Raw genomic sequence first — 13,328 nt, forward strand, 5'->3', positions numbered from 1 at the left:
AATCTACAACCAGCTGATAGTTAATCTTTGATGAAAAGAAATGAATCTATGTACACAAAACTCCTAAGCCCATACACTTTATTATTCTGTGTGAGTTCTCTCTCTACACAGCTTCTATTCTGCTCTCATGTCTAGCTCCTTTCTTGCCTGATTTCTCTCTATATTCATCTACTGCTCCCTTTAAGTTCTATCTTAATTCTGCCTCATCTAGGTTCTTTTCATCTTGTTCTTACCCAGCTAGTACCTCCCCATCTGATTCTTCCTCATCTTCCATCTCGTCCACACATATTCTCTGGTCAAAATCCTCCTTTTCCCTCCCAATTCTCCATCTCTCTGTCCCTCAAGTCTCTCAGGAGTCCAGTTATAAACCCAAGCAATAGCAATCCCCTGATCAAGCAAGGTCACCAGGCTTGAATTCTATGGGGATCATAAAGGTAGGTAAGAATTTTCCTCAGGCAGTGACCACCAGGCTTCCAGGGTCAAACGGAGGGTGATAAGGATCACAAAGAGGGGCAGTAATTGTTAATTATCATTTGCAACCCAAAAGGGAAGTGACTACTGAATTAACTAAAGGCTAAATTGAGGTAATATCTAAGAAGAGGGATCTTATGTGCTCAACTATAACCTTAAAAGTGATTGGTAGAAAATGTTAAGAATCTATAAGTTGCTAGGTCAATGGGAGAAAATAAAACTGTCTTCTTTTTTTCCTGTAGCTCCTATCTATGCAAGCTATCTGCCGTTTTTTCTGCAGGGTGGGGGAAAGTGTGCTCAGTCTCTAGGCAACCTGTGTACAGCTAGATGCCTCTGGTGATAGTTAAAGGGAGATCTGGAACTAAAGGTAAGATTTGGGAAAGGAGAAAGTTAAGCTTAATTGGTACATCCGCCAGGCCTTCTCAAACAAGTAGCCTGGATGCTTAAGTCTGTTCTTAGAGAGTAGAGAGGTATCTCTGATAAGGTACTTTCCTCTGTCTGGGGATGGTCCTGGCTGGATGCTGCCAATGATGATAATTACAGGGAGGCTTGAACTGGGGTTCTGGCTAACCATAGCTGTCAGTGCAGAAGGTTATCTAAATATTCCTAGAAGTGGTTAGGTAAGGAGTTAGAGGTCTATAAAGTTAGTAAGGCTGTAAGAAATGAGGGTCTGAGCTAAATTGTGTGAAGCTATTACTTAATGTCTACCTGACCTAGGTGGTGTCTTCTTATGGAATTTACCTTAAATCAGGAGACAAGCATGTGAACTGTTATTACTGTTAGTCCATAAAAGTGGCAAAGGGACATATCTGATTCCCCAGGAAGCCTTTCCTGAGGCTGTTCTCCAAATATCTTGAATGTGTATGTCCAGAGAGTGATCAGTTCACACTGTTAGCCCTTCTTAGGGAAAAATCAATTGGGATAACTATGAAGGCACACATGATTTTCGTAACAGAAGACAGGTGATATATAACAAGCTAAATAACACCAAAAGCTCCTTGGAATGTGGCTTCCTCTGAAGAAATTCCTTGATCCCTCCAGGTAGTGACTTTGCCATAACCAGCTGAGTTCTTGTGATATATTCCTGTGGCCCACAGCGCACTATGTGGACTGAGGACCACAGCGCTCCATGCTTTTTCTGTCTCTTGAAAGAGAAATGCACTGCTCTCTGAGGATTTAATATCTGACCCCCGAGAAGAGGCTTCCCTCATTCTGACTGACACCATCCCAGGGCTGGTCAATCCCACAGAATACAAACAGAAAGTTTAAAATCTCTTCTGTTGACCCCAGTGGCTACACAGCACAGCTGGAGGTTCCAAAGACCCTTCCCCCACACAACCTTTCTATCTGCTTCCTTTTCGTGAGGGTTCGTCCCAACCATTAGCTCAATTAGATCCGGTCAGCCAGGAGACACGCCTTTTAGTGTGTCTGTGAGAACAGCTCATGTGGTTTAGCTGAGGGAAGAACTGCCTTGAATATGGGCAATGCCATCCCCACAGACTCCGGTCTTCACCAAAAGGAAAAAGAAAGAGAAAGCTGACAGAGCATGCTCTCAGTTTTCTGGTCTTCCCAGAGGTGAGCAGCCCTCCTCTGCTGCCATGCCTTCCATACACACCATGATGGACTTGACCCTCACTGTGAGCCAAAACCAGCCCTTCCCTTTAGCTGTTTCCTGGCAGGTGTTTTGAGTAGTGCTGAGAAAAGCTAATAGTGTCACCTAAATTCTCCCAAATCACAAAGTCTCTCCCTGAATCAAGTCTCTCTACAAAACAAAACAAAACTTTTGTAAGAGCTACATACGTCTTGTAGGATGTAAACTAATTCTGTTGTCCAAGTTCGACATGTTTAAACACATGTGAAGGATGTCCCACTCTTCCGGTTACAGCTCCCGCTGCAGTGAAAGCAAAGATAAAAGCATCTTCCACCCAACTTCTTTTGTGAATGAAGTTGTGTTTCAGTGTCGACAGGCTTAGGCCCTTACTGAAACATGACTTACGAACAGGTATATCATATGGAGTGGGGAGATGAACTTGAAGAGGTCTCAGGACACTTTCTCACCCTATAGGGGAGCTCCTGGGGAGCAGAAAGGGAGAAGGTGACTTCTGTTTCCCAAGGGTAAATGACTGTGTGCTTGCTTTTTTTTTTTTTTTTTTTTTTCAGGCACTGAGGATATTGTATTCCCTCCCCATGTGAGTATTCTGGACAGTACTTAAAAAAAAATCACTAGACCTATCACAACCTAAATCTCAGAAAAGATGTCAATGTGTTTCAGCGCCTGGGCACACAATTAATCTCCATCTATCTCTGGTAATATAAACACACCTGTGGGATGCTTTCCACTGAATACAGGAAAGGAAAACTCATAATAAATCTCAGACTGATTGCCTTATCGTGACTGACAGCGCTGCTGCAGGACCCTTCTTTATGAGTATAATTTGGGAGTGTATAAAAGCAGGAGACTGATTTCTGCAGAGTGCTTCCTTTCCCTCAGTATCCATTCCAAACAGTGCAACTTCCTCTCTTTCTAATAATAAAAAAAGCACTTACAAAATATGGTTCCCATATTTAATTTTTATAACCACATGTGCATGTGCACGCGCGCGCGCGCGCGCGCGCACACACACACACACACACACACACACACACACACACACGAGTTATTACTTAATGCCTGGAAGACCCACAATGCTAAATAAGAGCTGAACATGAACATGGAACTTCCCTCTGCACCTCCCAGGCAGGGTTGTCCTTGTTAAACAGAGATCGGAGAGGAGACTCTAGGAACGTTTTAGTGGAACCCTTAGGATTCAAATCATTCATAGTTATGGAATGCTGTTATGACGTTCTTACCCATCCTTGTGTCTCCAGCTAGTCATAGTAGACTGAGAAGTACTGGGACCCTTAGGAGATGGAGTCTTGTTAGAGGGTCACCGGGGACATGACACCTGTTCCCTGGTTACCTCATTCTGTTTCCTGTCTAGGAAACTGAGCAGCTTTCACACACATTACAGCTACCAAGATGGCCTGGCCCAGCACATGACCATGGACAGTCCCTCTGAAACCTTTGGTTGAAATCTTTCTCTCCAGAAATTATTCCTATTGTAGGAGAAGGCTCAGTAACACAAAGGGCAGTTGCCTCTCTAAAATCAAGTTTCTCACACTCTGGGCTAGTGTCTTCCCAATTTGATGAAATTCCCTGAATGTTGGGTGAGGAGCATGTTTTATTGAGAAGGAGTTGGGAAGCAAAAATTTGCATAAAATGGACTCCATGTTGTGTGTGTGTCTCTGTGTGTGTATGACATGCATGTGTGATTTTTGTTTTGTTTTATTTTATTTTGTCTTTTTGATTTTGTGTTGGTTTAGACCATTGTTTTTTGTTTGTTTGTTTGGTTTTACTTTTTTGAGAAAGAGATAGAGACAGAGAGAGAAAGACATGATGTTGGATGAGTGGAAAAATGGGAAGGATCTTGGAGGAGTTGGGGGAGTGGAGAGAATATGATCAAAATATATTTAGTGTAAAATTTTTTAAATAAAAAAAGTAATAAATTGTTAGGTGAGTTCCAAGGGGGCAGAAGGGCTGTGAATGTAGTGCAGAGTCCTTGTTTTCCTGTGGTGGCTAATGTTGGTTGTCAACTTGACTAAAACCAACCTGCCTGGCACTCCTGTGAGAGATTTTCTTAACCAGGTTATTTGAAGAAGAAAGACCCACCCTAAATCTGGGCCACACCTTTTGGTGGCAGTCCACACAAGTGGTCACAGAAAAGGGGAGCTTTTGCCTGCCTGCTCCCCTCGTTTTCTCTGGCAAGTTTCTCTGCCCTGTTGTTGAGGTATCTCTCTGCTATTGGAACCAACTTCTCCAGGAGTCCACTGTAGACCTAAGATCAGTAGCTCTCCGGGAATTTCTAGGACTCCAACATCAGACTGGGACTGATTAGTGTCATCTACCCTCAACCTCATGGACCAAGTAACTCCTGACTCTGTGCCTTTCTGTTGTGGGATGGCCCCTGTTGGAATATCTGGACCACAGCCTGTAAGCCAGCCTAGACAATTCCGTGTGTGTGTGTGTGTGTGTGTGTGTGTGTGTGTGTGTGTGTGTGTGTGTGTGTGTATGTGTGTGCATGAGTGTCTCTTATTCCACAACGTACTGGCCACGCATGAAATCGGTTTTGGCATATTCATAGCAGCAAACCCATGCTTGCTTGTTCAGCTTTCCTTAGCATTTCTCCTGATCAGTGTCCTCTATCCCGGGATCCCAGGCAGGGTACCATGCCCTGTTGGATCCGCAGTTCCTTTAGGCTCCTTCTGACTGTGATAATTTCTCAGATGTCCCTTGGTGGTTGCAAGGTCTCCCTGTCCTAGTTAGGGAATCTGTTGCTGTGGTAAACACCATGAACAAAAGCAACATGGGGAGGAAAAGGATTATTTCAGCTCACATTTTCAGGTAGCAATTCACCGCTGACTGAGGAAAACCATTGGAGGCATGGATGGAAGCAGAAACCGTGGAGGAGCAGCCCTTATTGGATCGCTTCCCGGCTTATGTTCAGCAGCCTTTCTTGTGCATCCCAGGCCCACCTGCCTAGGGATGGTGCTATCCACAGTGCGGAGCCTCCTACATCAATTAGCAGAAAAGAAAATGCCCCGAAGACACGACCACACTGACCAGCTGAAAGAACCGTGGTCACTTGAGGTTCTCTCCCTTCTCAGGTGTGTCAACTGACACCCAAGATCAGCCACCACACCCCATTACACTCATGTCCCCTGGTGGGTGTACTGTTTTGGAAGGTTCTGGAAACTTTAGGACTTACAGCCTAGTTAGAAGAAGGCGATCAGCATTACTTACCTCTGAAGTTGGATCTGGACCGCCTGACTGATCCACTCAGTGGTCACTTCTGCTCCCCAGCTTTTGGGGAGCGGGACAACCAGCGCAGTCCACACTCAGGAACAGGTAAGGATGAAACTTAGACTTCCGCCGGTCTTATGTGATGGTGTCTTCCCTTCTTTAAGGGTTATACTTTCTATTTCTCTTTAAGAACTCCAACCATTTCAGGCCTGAACACCAGCTCCTGTTGATTCACACGGCTGCATACATCCTGGTCCCTGAGGGTCCTGTGTTCCTCCAGGTTCCATCCCTGGGTCCCCCCTCCTGTAACACAGTGTGGCTTGTTAGTGTGCTGCAGATGGGTTGTTTGCTCTCTGACGTCCTGTGTATCACTAGGTTGTGATTTATTTGATTTTTATTACCCCCTCTCATGTGGAACGCCAGAGTTTCAGTGCTTCTAGCATGAGATTTCTAATTTCTTGGGTCCAGATGACCACTGGGTACATGCACAGTACAGCACCACAGCCACATTTCCGGCTTTCTAGATGATTTCTTCCGTGGCCAGGTGACATGCTCTCCTGCTGGTCCCAGCACAGGCTGGGAGAGTTTGCTGGTCTTCCTCTCTCCCTCTGACCATTCACAGTATGCTGCCCTGGTTTAGGTTGCAACGATGTCTACTACCACAGCAAACCAGAGACCCCTGTCTAGTCTAGTCTAGTCTAGTGCCTAGTCTAGAAGTCTTCTTCCCTTCACACCTGGGTTTGACCTCTCCCTTCACTACAGGAACCCGTGTTTCCCTTTCCAGCTCATGTGGCTATGTTGATAGATGATCAGTTTTACAAGTTAGGAGACAAGAGTGCTCTGTATGCCACCTTGGCACCATTTTTCTGTGCCGTTCCCCAGAAATCTCCTTTGGATGTCCTGGTAGCACATTTCATATATTGACCCATTGTCTTCATTAAAGGAAAGAGAAGTTTTGATCAAGAGTGCTAATCTCTGAGGTTATAGAAATGGCTCAGGGGTAAATCACTTGCTGAGTAAGTATGAGGACCATATAAAGCTAGACACTTGAATCCCATCACTGCTGCAGCAAGATGGGAGCTAAAGATGGGAGACTCTCCAGAAGTCAGAGGGCCTGCTACCCCGGCCTGTGCAGTGGCCAACAAGATACCCTGGCTCTAAAAAAGCAGAAGGCAGGGGTTCACATCCAAGGTCATCCTCTGACTGCCATACATGTGTATCCTCATTCACCCACATGAACACACACACACACACACACACACACACACACACACACACACATCATGGACACACCTTCCTGGGTGCTGCCATCCTTCTGACAATGATGTCTAAGACTAAAAGCTCTTTCTGGCAGTTCTTCAGGGTGAACACATACTGTCCTATATTAATTATGGACCTACTTGCCATACATAAGAAATTTATGCTCACCTAAGATCAAGACACAGTCCTCGCCTAGTGATTAACTGTGGGCATAGCTTAACAATGGAAAGACTTGAAAGTTAGAAGTGGGTGGTTTTGGAGAGTTCTGCATGAGGTAAGCAGAGGATGCAATGATTTCCAGACGGAAAGGTGTGGATGGAGAAAGATGCTGGCCTGGGCTTGGGAACTGGAAATCACGTGACCTGAAGCTGCCCCATTTGCTATAACAGGAACCAGACTGTACCTAGACTCTAGACCAAGCAACGGGCTGGAAGACCACTTAGTCACCTGGGGTTTCTGTTCCCACATGGGATGCCATCCAGAAGCTTCTAAATGCATGGTCCTGGGAACAGGCCACTTGTTTGCTCAAGAATAAACTGTTAAAAATACCATCTTGAAAATGGACCGAGAGCATCCTGGGGGCTGGCGATTGCTGAGGACTAGGCAGGTGTGGTCACAGGAAACTTCTTGGGGGTTAAAACAGTTGTGCAAACATGAGGACTTGAGTTTGGACCCCCAGGACCCCCACAAAAGCCCACAATAAACCGTCTCACCCAGCTGTGGGCCCTGCCAAGTTACGCTAACAGCTGGCCTACTGGTAAAATGGTGCCATAAGTGTTATAGAAGTAACTGATCTCTGGGGGTTGGAATTAAGGCCCGCTCCACAAGATGGAACTCACGCATGACGCCGTTAATAGGGCCCAGAACCTGGGGCTAGGTAGGTCATAGACTGAAGGGGAAACCTACTGCTATTATTTTGTCTGATGGATACAGTATCCCTGCGGATACAGTATGCCTAAAGACTTTGTTCTACTCGCTGGTTACGGCTGTTCTGTGTCCTCATCACAGAAGCGTCTATTTGCAGCAGGTGGTGATGAACACAGAGACTTACAACCGGGACAGGTGCTCAGTCCTCAGTAGGACATCTGTGTCATGCTCCTTCTTCCAGGGTTCAGGGATCATCACCGGAGAGAGGTGGGAAAGACGGTAAGAACACAGTGGACGCCTATAAAAAGCTGTTTTCCGGATATATCAGTATGCGTGAGACCCGTGCAGGATCAAACCAGTCAAAATCCCAGCATTAAGGAAGGAGGTCATGAAGTCCCACCCCTACCTGAAGAGCTATTGTCAGGTGATGGCAGTTGGGGAGAGAGAGACAGTTTTCTTCAGGGATCCATGCTCTAATAGAGGGTCCTGCGCCCTTGCACATACAGATCGAACTAAGTGGCCTCAGTGGGTTTAGAAAGACAGAACACATAAAGACGGGAGAGTAAAGTGGTGGTGAGGGATACAGGAAGAACGATAGGGGAGGAATGGGTGGATATGATCGAAAGCATAGTCTACGCATATATGAAATTCCCAAACAGTGAATCGGGAGGAAAAGAATAGAAAAGTCGGCCTCCCTCTGCTGCTGCTGCTGCTGCTGCTGCTGCTGCTGCTGCTGCTGCTGCTGCTGCTGGAGCTGATCAGCAGCTCTGGGGGACGTCCTATCTTTGTGGACATGTCTGGCCACTGGCTCCAGCCCAGAGCCTGTATGCCAAGATGGAACAAAGCTGTGGGCTGGATGTTCACGTGCAGGCTGACGGCCTATGAGCATCCTGGTGACAAAGTGGCTTCCCCACTCTGCTCCTATTGATCGCCCATCAGTCATCAGCAAGTGGCTGTGTTAGACATGACCCTTGGGCATTTCTCCAATGCAAAGCCACTTAGCATTAAAATTGCTGGGTGTCCTAGGTTTTCCTGCAAGCCTGTTCCCACCTGTGTGTAGCTCAGCAGGAGTCCTGGCTGGTACACCAAAGATCTGAGTTGACCTGTGACCTCTATGACACAGCATGACATGTTTTTCCAGGGCAGGAAGTTCTCATGGAAATAAACCAAATATACAGAACAGCATTTCCCCCCCTGACAATTTAAGAGCAAAGGTACTTCTTATAATTATTCTCTTATCAATATTTCTATAGTCTGAGGTAAACAATTCCATCTTTAGTAGTACTTTAAGTTTCAAGGGAATAAGCACCTGGAGAATTAAATGTCCTCTCATTTCATAGTCTTACAGGCTTAAAAGTAAATATTTTAGAAATTAAAAATGTGTGAATTGGTGACTTCACTCAGCTCTCAGCATTGTCCCCACACGAGGGCTGGGGGATGTCCCCTGGGAGCCCTGCCCACTGGAGAGGTAGCGTGCAGCTCAGAAAGAGCCAGGCAGGCAGTCACCTCAGCTCTCCTCCAGATTCTCCAGTGTGTGTGTGTGTGTGTGTGTGTGTGTGTGTGTGTGTGTGTGTGTGCTGGTTAATTGACTTTAATTGTCAACTAGATACACTTTAGAGTCATCTGGGAAGAGAGCTTCTATAGTGGATTGTTTACATCAGGTTTGCCTGGGGTTATACGTATAAGGGTTTGTCCTGGTTACATTTGCTGATGTGTGAAGGTCTAGGCACTGTGGGCAGCTCCATCCCCTGGAACTAGGTCCTGGACTGTATAAGAGTGGAGAGAGTTACCCCAAGGTATTTTATATCATTTGTGGCTATTGTAAAGGGTGATGTATCTCTGATTTCTTTCTCAGTCTGTTTGTCATTTTATATAGGAGGGCTACTGATTTTTTTTGAGTTAATTTTGTATCCTGCTATGTTGTTGAAGGTGTTTATAAGCTGTATGAGTTCCCTGGTCGAATTTTTGGGGTCACTTATGTCATCTGCAAATAGTGAAAGCTTGACTTCTTCCTTTCCAAATTGTATCCCCTTGATCTCCTTATGTTGTCTTATTTCTCTGGCTATAAATTCAAATACTATATTAAATAAGTATGGGGAGAGTGGACAGCCTTGCCTTATTCCTGATTTTAGTGGAATCACTTTGAGTTTCTCTCCATTTATTTTGATGTTGGCTGTTGGCTTGCTGTAAATTGCCTTTATTATATTTAGGTATGTTTTCTGTATTCCTGATCTCTCTAAGACCTTTATCATGAAGGGGTGTTGGATATTGTCAAAGGCCTTTTCAGCATCTAGTGAGATGATGATGTGGTTTTTTTCTTTTAGTTTGTTTATATGGTGTATTACATTGACAGACTTTCGTATGTTGAACCACCCTTGCATCCCTGGGATGAAGCCTACTTGATCATGGTGGATAATTGTTTTGATGTATTCTTGGAGTCTGTTTACCAATATTTTATTGAGTATTTTTGCATCAATGAGCTGAGTGCTAGGATCCTAACTCAGTTTCTCATGGTTGCAGAGAGAGTTGTAGGAGTTTGTGTACTGACTTCTTCCTGTTCCTGACTGTGGCAGTGGCAGTGGTTGTGGCTGTGGCTGTGGCTGTGGCTGTGGCTGTGACTGTGACTGTGGCTGTGACTGACTGTGACTGTGGCTGTGACTATGACTGTGGCTGTGGCTGTGGCTGTGACTGTGGCTGTGGCTATGACTGTGGCTGTGGCTGTGACTGTGGTTGTGACTGTGGCTGTGACTGACTGTGGCTGTGACTGTGACTGTGGCTGTGGCTGTGGCTGTGACTGGCTGTGGCTGTGGCTGTGACTGACTGTGGCTGTGACTGTGGCTGTGACAGTGACTGTGGCTGTGGCTGTGGCTGTGGCTGACTGTGGCTGACTGTGGCTGTGACTGTGACTGTGGCTGGCTGTGACTGTGACTGTGACTGTGACTGACTCTGACTGTGACTGACTGTGGCTGTGGCTGTGGCTGTGACTGTGGCTGTGGCTGTGACTGACTGTGGCTGTGACTGTGACTGACTGTGACTGTGGCTGTGGCTGACTAAGCAGCCTCTCCAGCCCTGACACTGAGTTTTGTTTTGCTCTCCTGGTGCTTCTGCCTCTGGGTTGCTCTTCATTGCCTTGGAGGAAAGTGTTCACATCGTGATGGAAAGAGTTTAGGGTATGAACGGGGGTCACGGTCACTGCAAAGCTTCTGAGCACAGGCCAATTCCCTACAAACAGATGAAGCTGACGGGGAGCCCCAGGAACCCGGAGCACCGGGCTCAGCTGCTTCTCTGCCCTTCCGTCTGCCACCTCAGGAGCGTCGCCTGTGGCTAACTTTCAGGAAAGTTACAGCAGGCCAGACTTCGTGAGTTCTGGCTTCTTGTTGACTAAAATCCACATGAAGACAGGACCAGCAGTCTGGATATGTGCTAGGCTATTCCTGGCCATCTGGACAGATGTGTGCTGGCTTCCATTCTGTACCGAGGTACCCTCTTGGATATAGAAAACTTCCAATGCAGTTTGAATCTTAAGGAAAATTCCCATTTCTGAGTTTACAGCATAAATCTACATTTGACTTTAAAATTTTCTCTTCTTAGTAAAACATTAAAAAAAAGAGTAGACCAGAGTGAAAAAACATAGGCTAAAAATAAAAATTAAACAATGCACATTTGAAGCCTCTGAATGTATTTTTCATAATTTTCTACTTTCTTTTACTATGATTGCATGGAAGTTCCCACATGTATTCACAAATATGCTTTAATTTTACAGACCTAGAATTAAAAATAATTGCATTTCAAAATTTCTGATTAGTATGCCATTTTACCTCAATTGCTTTAACTATGTTGACAATTTTACACATATACATACATACATAGCTTTTAAATAAATATGCATATGTCAGATATAAGTATCTACTCATATTAATATCAGTATTTATCATATAGTACATGTATAATCACCAATATATACATATATACACATTTCCATCATTCCATGTTAATTTTATAGAATATTACATGCTTGATGTGGCTTCTAATTATGGTCAGGCTTTTTTTTTTATATACCTGGAGATTGAACCCAGGGTCTTACAAGTGCTATGGAAGTTTTCCAACATGGGTCTACATGCCCAACTTTTTTTTGCCTTCTTATTTCGAGACAACATCTCTTTGAGTTGCCCACACTAGCCTTGAATTCACTCTGTGTCTTGGGCTGGACTCAAACTCATGACCTTCCTGCCTTGCTGGAATTATAGGCCTGCGTCTCCATGCCTGGCTTATTCTGGGCATTTGAAAATAGAGAAAGACACATAAATACTTTGTAATGTCTCATGTTGCCTAGAATAAAGACCACGAACCCTACGACTCTGAAGTAGCAGTGAGTTAATAGGTTCCTGAGATGCTTAGAAAGATGGTTGTGAAAACCAGACATCTCATTTGCATGTGGCTGACATCTCCCATGCACACTTGCCACCATCCTGCACTCCGTCCCTTGCCGTTTGTGTGTGTGTGTGTGTGTGTGTGTGTGTGTGTGTGTGTGTGTGTGTATAAGTGTGTGTGTGTGTGTTTCTGAGGTTCCACCCCAGGGCCTTGCACTTTCTTGCCAAGTGTTCTGCCTCTGGGTGTGTGTCAACCTACCACTGTCTCCCTTGCTACCTTGAGGGTTTCCTCTGCCACCCTTTGCTTCATCTTTTACAGACAATACCTGCTCCTGACATCAGTGGTGACTCTCAAGGTCTCTGTCCTATGAATGTAGGGACGTGGGCTAGTGCCCTGACCCCAGGCCTCTCCCACAGGCCAGCACACTTTTGGGGCAGTCTCCGATCAGCTCCGTCCACTCAAAGTTTGTTTCTCCTCTTTTGCTAAACCTATCCTTTGTGCTGTTTCATCCTGCGTTCCTTGAGGACCTGAGAAACCATCCTGCCTGTGTGATCAATGAGTGCCTTCCCATCCAGTACCCAGAGGGTCGGAGGGAGGGATAGGCAAACTCCCTTCAGGAGGCCCCAATGCAGCCCACACATTTCCCATTGCTTGTTCTGCATGTCAACAACGTGGGAATCAAATCTTCTAGAGCCCTGTGTCCCCCTGAGCTGAATGCACGTGTCACCTGATGGGGCCGTTGCTAACAGCTGGCCTGGAGAACTGTGCTGAAGCAGAATTCGAGAGAGCAAAGGAAAGCTTTCTTTAATCTTGTCCAAACTAGTCTGGAGTCTGTATCACTGAAAGATTATGAGAACATCCCGCCCTCTACCTAACACCGGCCAGATTACATTTACTGGATTATATGCATTATGTAATTGGCTCAACTGCGTTATTTACCCGGTTAAAAATCTCTGTGGGGATCGGTGACATTCTCATACAGTCCACATTCAACCCAGAGTGCAAGGTTTGGCCCTTCTGATGGCCGCTGCGCTTTCCAGCCGTGACTTCCATTTCCCCTTCCACTCTCCAGCCACCCCTGCCATACACAGTCTTCTCAAGGTGACTTCCATCCTTGCTCGTGCTTGGTCCCTGTGGTATGTTTAATATATACCTGCAAATTTGTTGACATTCCTCCTTTCAAAAGGTGGAGCCTAATTCCCCTCTGGACTTGGCAAATCACTTCCAATGAATACAGCGTGGGCTAAGTGATGCTGCGTGACTCGCTGGCTGTGCCATGGAGGGGATGGCTGCTGCCTGCTTATTTCTCCTTGGCATCACTCACTGGGGAACCCAGCTGCTGTGTCTTCTAGTGACTGTCCCTCATGAAGCACCCCAGGCTAGAATGCCCAGTCCTCCCATTCCTGACCTACAGAAAGATGAGAAGTCATCTTACACCACCGAATTTTCCATGGCTTACCGTGCACCAATCAATAAACGATCCTCTTCACAAGGCCACCACAACTCTCTCTCCTACCCT

Source organism: Peromyscus leucopus, chromosome 19, assembly GCF_004664715.2.
Source record: "Peromyscus leucopus breed LL Stock chromosome 19, UCI_PerLeu_2.1, whole genome shotgun sequence".
NCBI classification, from domain to species: Eukaryota; Metazoa; Chordata; class Mammalia; order Rodentia; family Cricetidae; genus Peromyscus; species Peromyscus leucopus.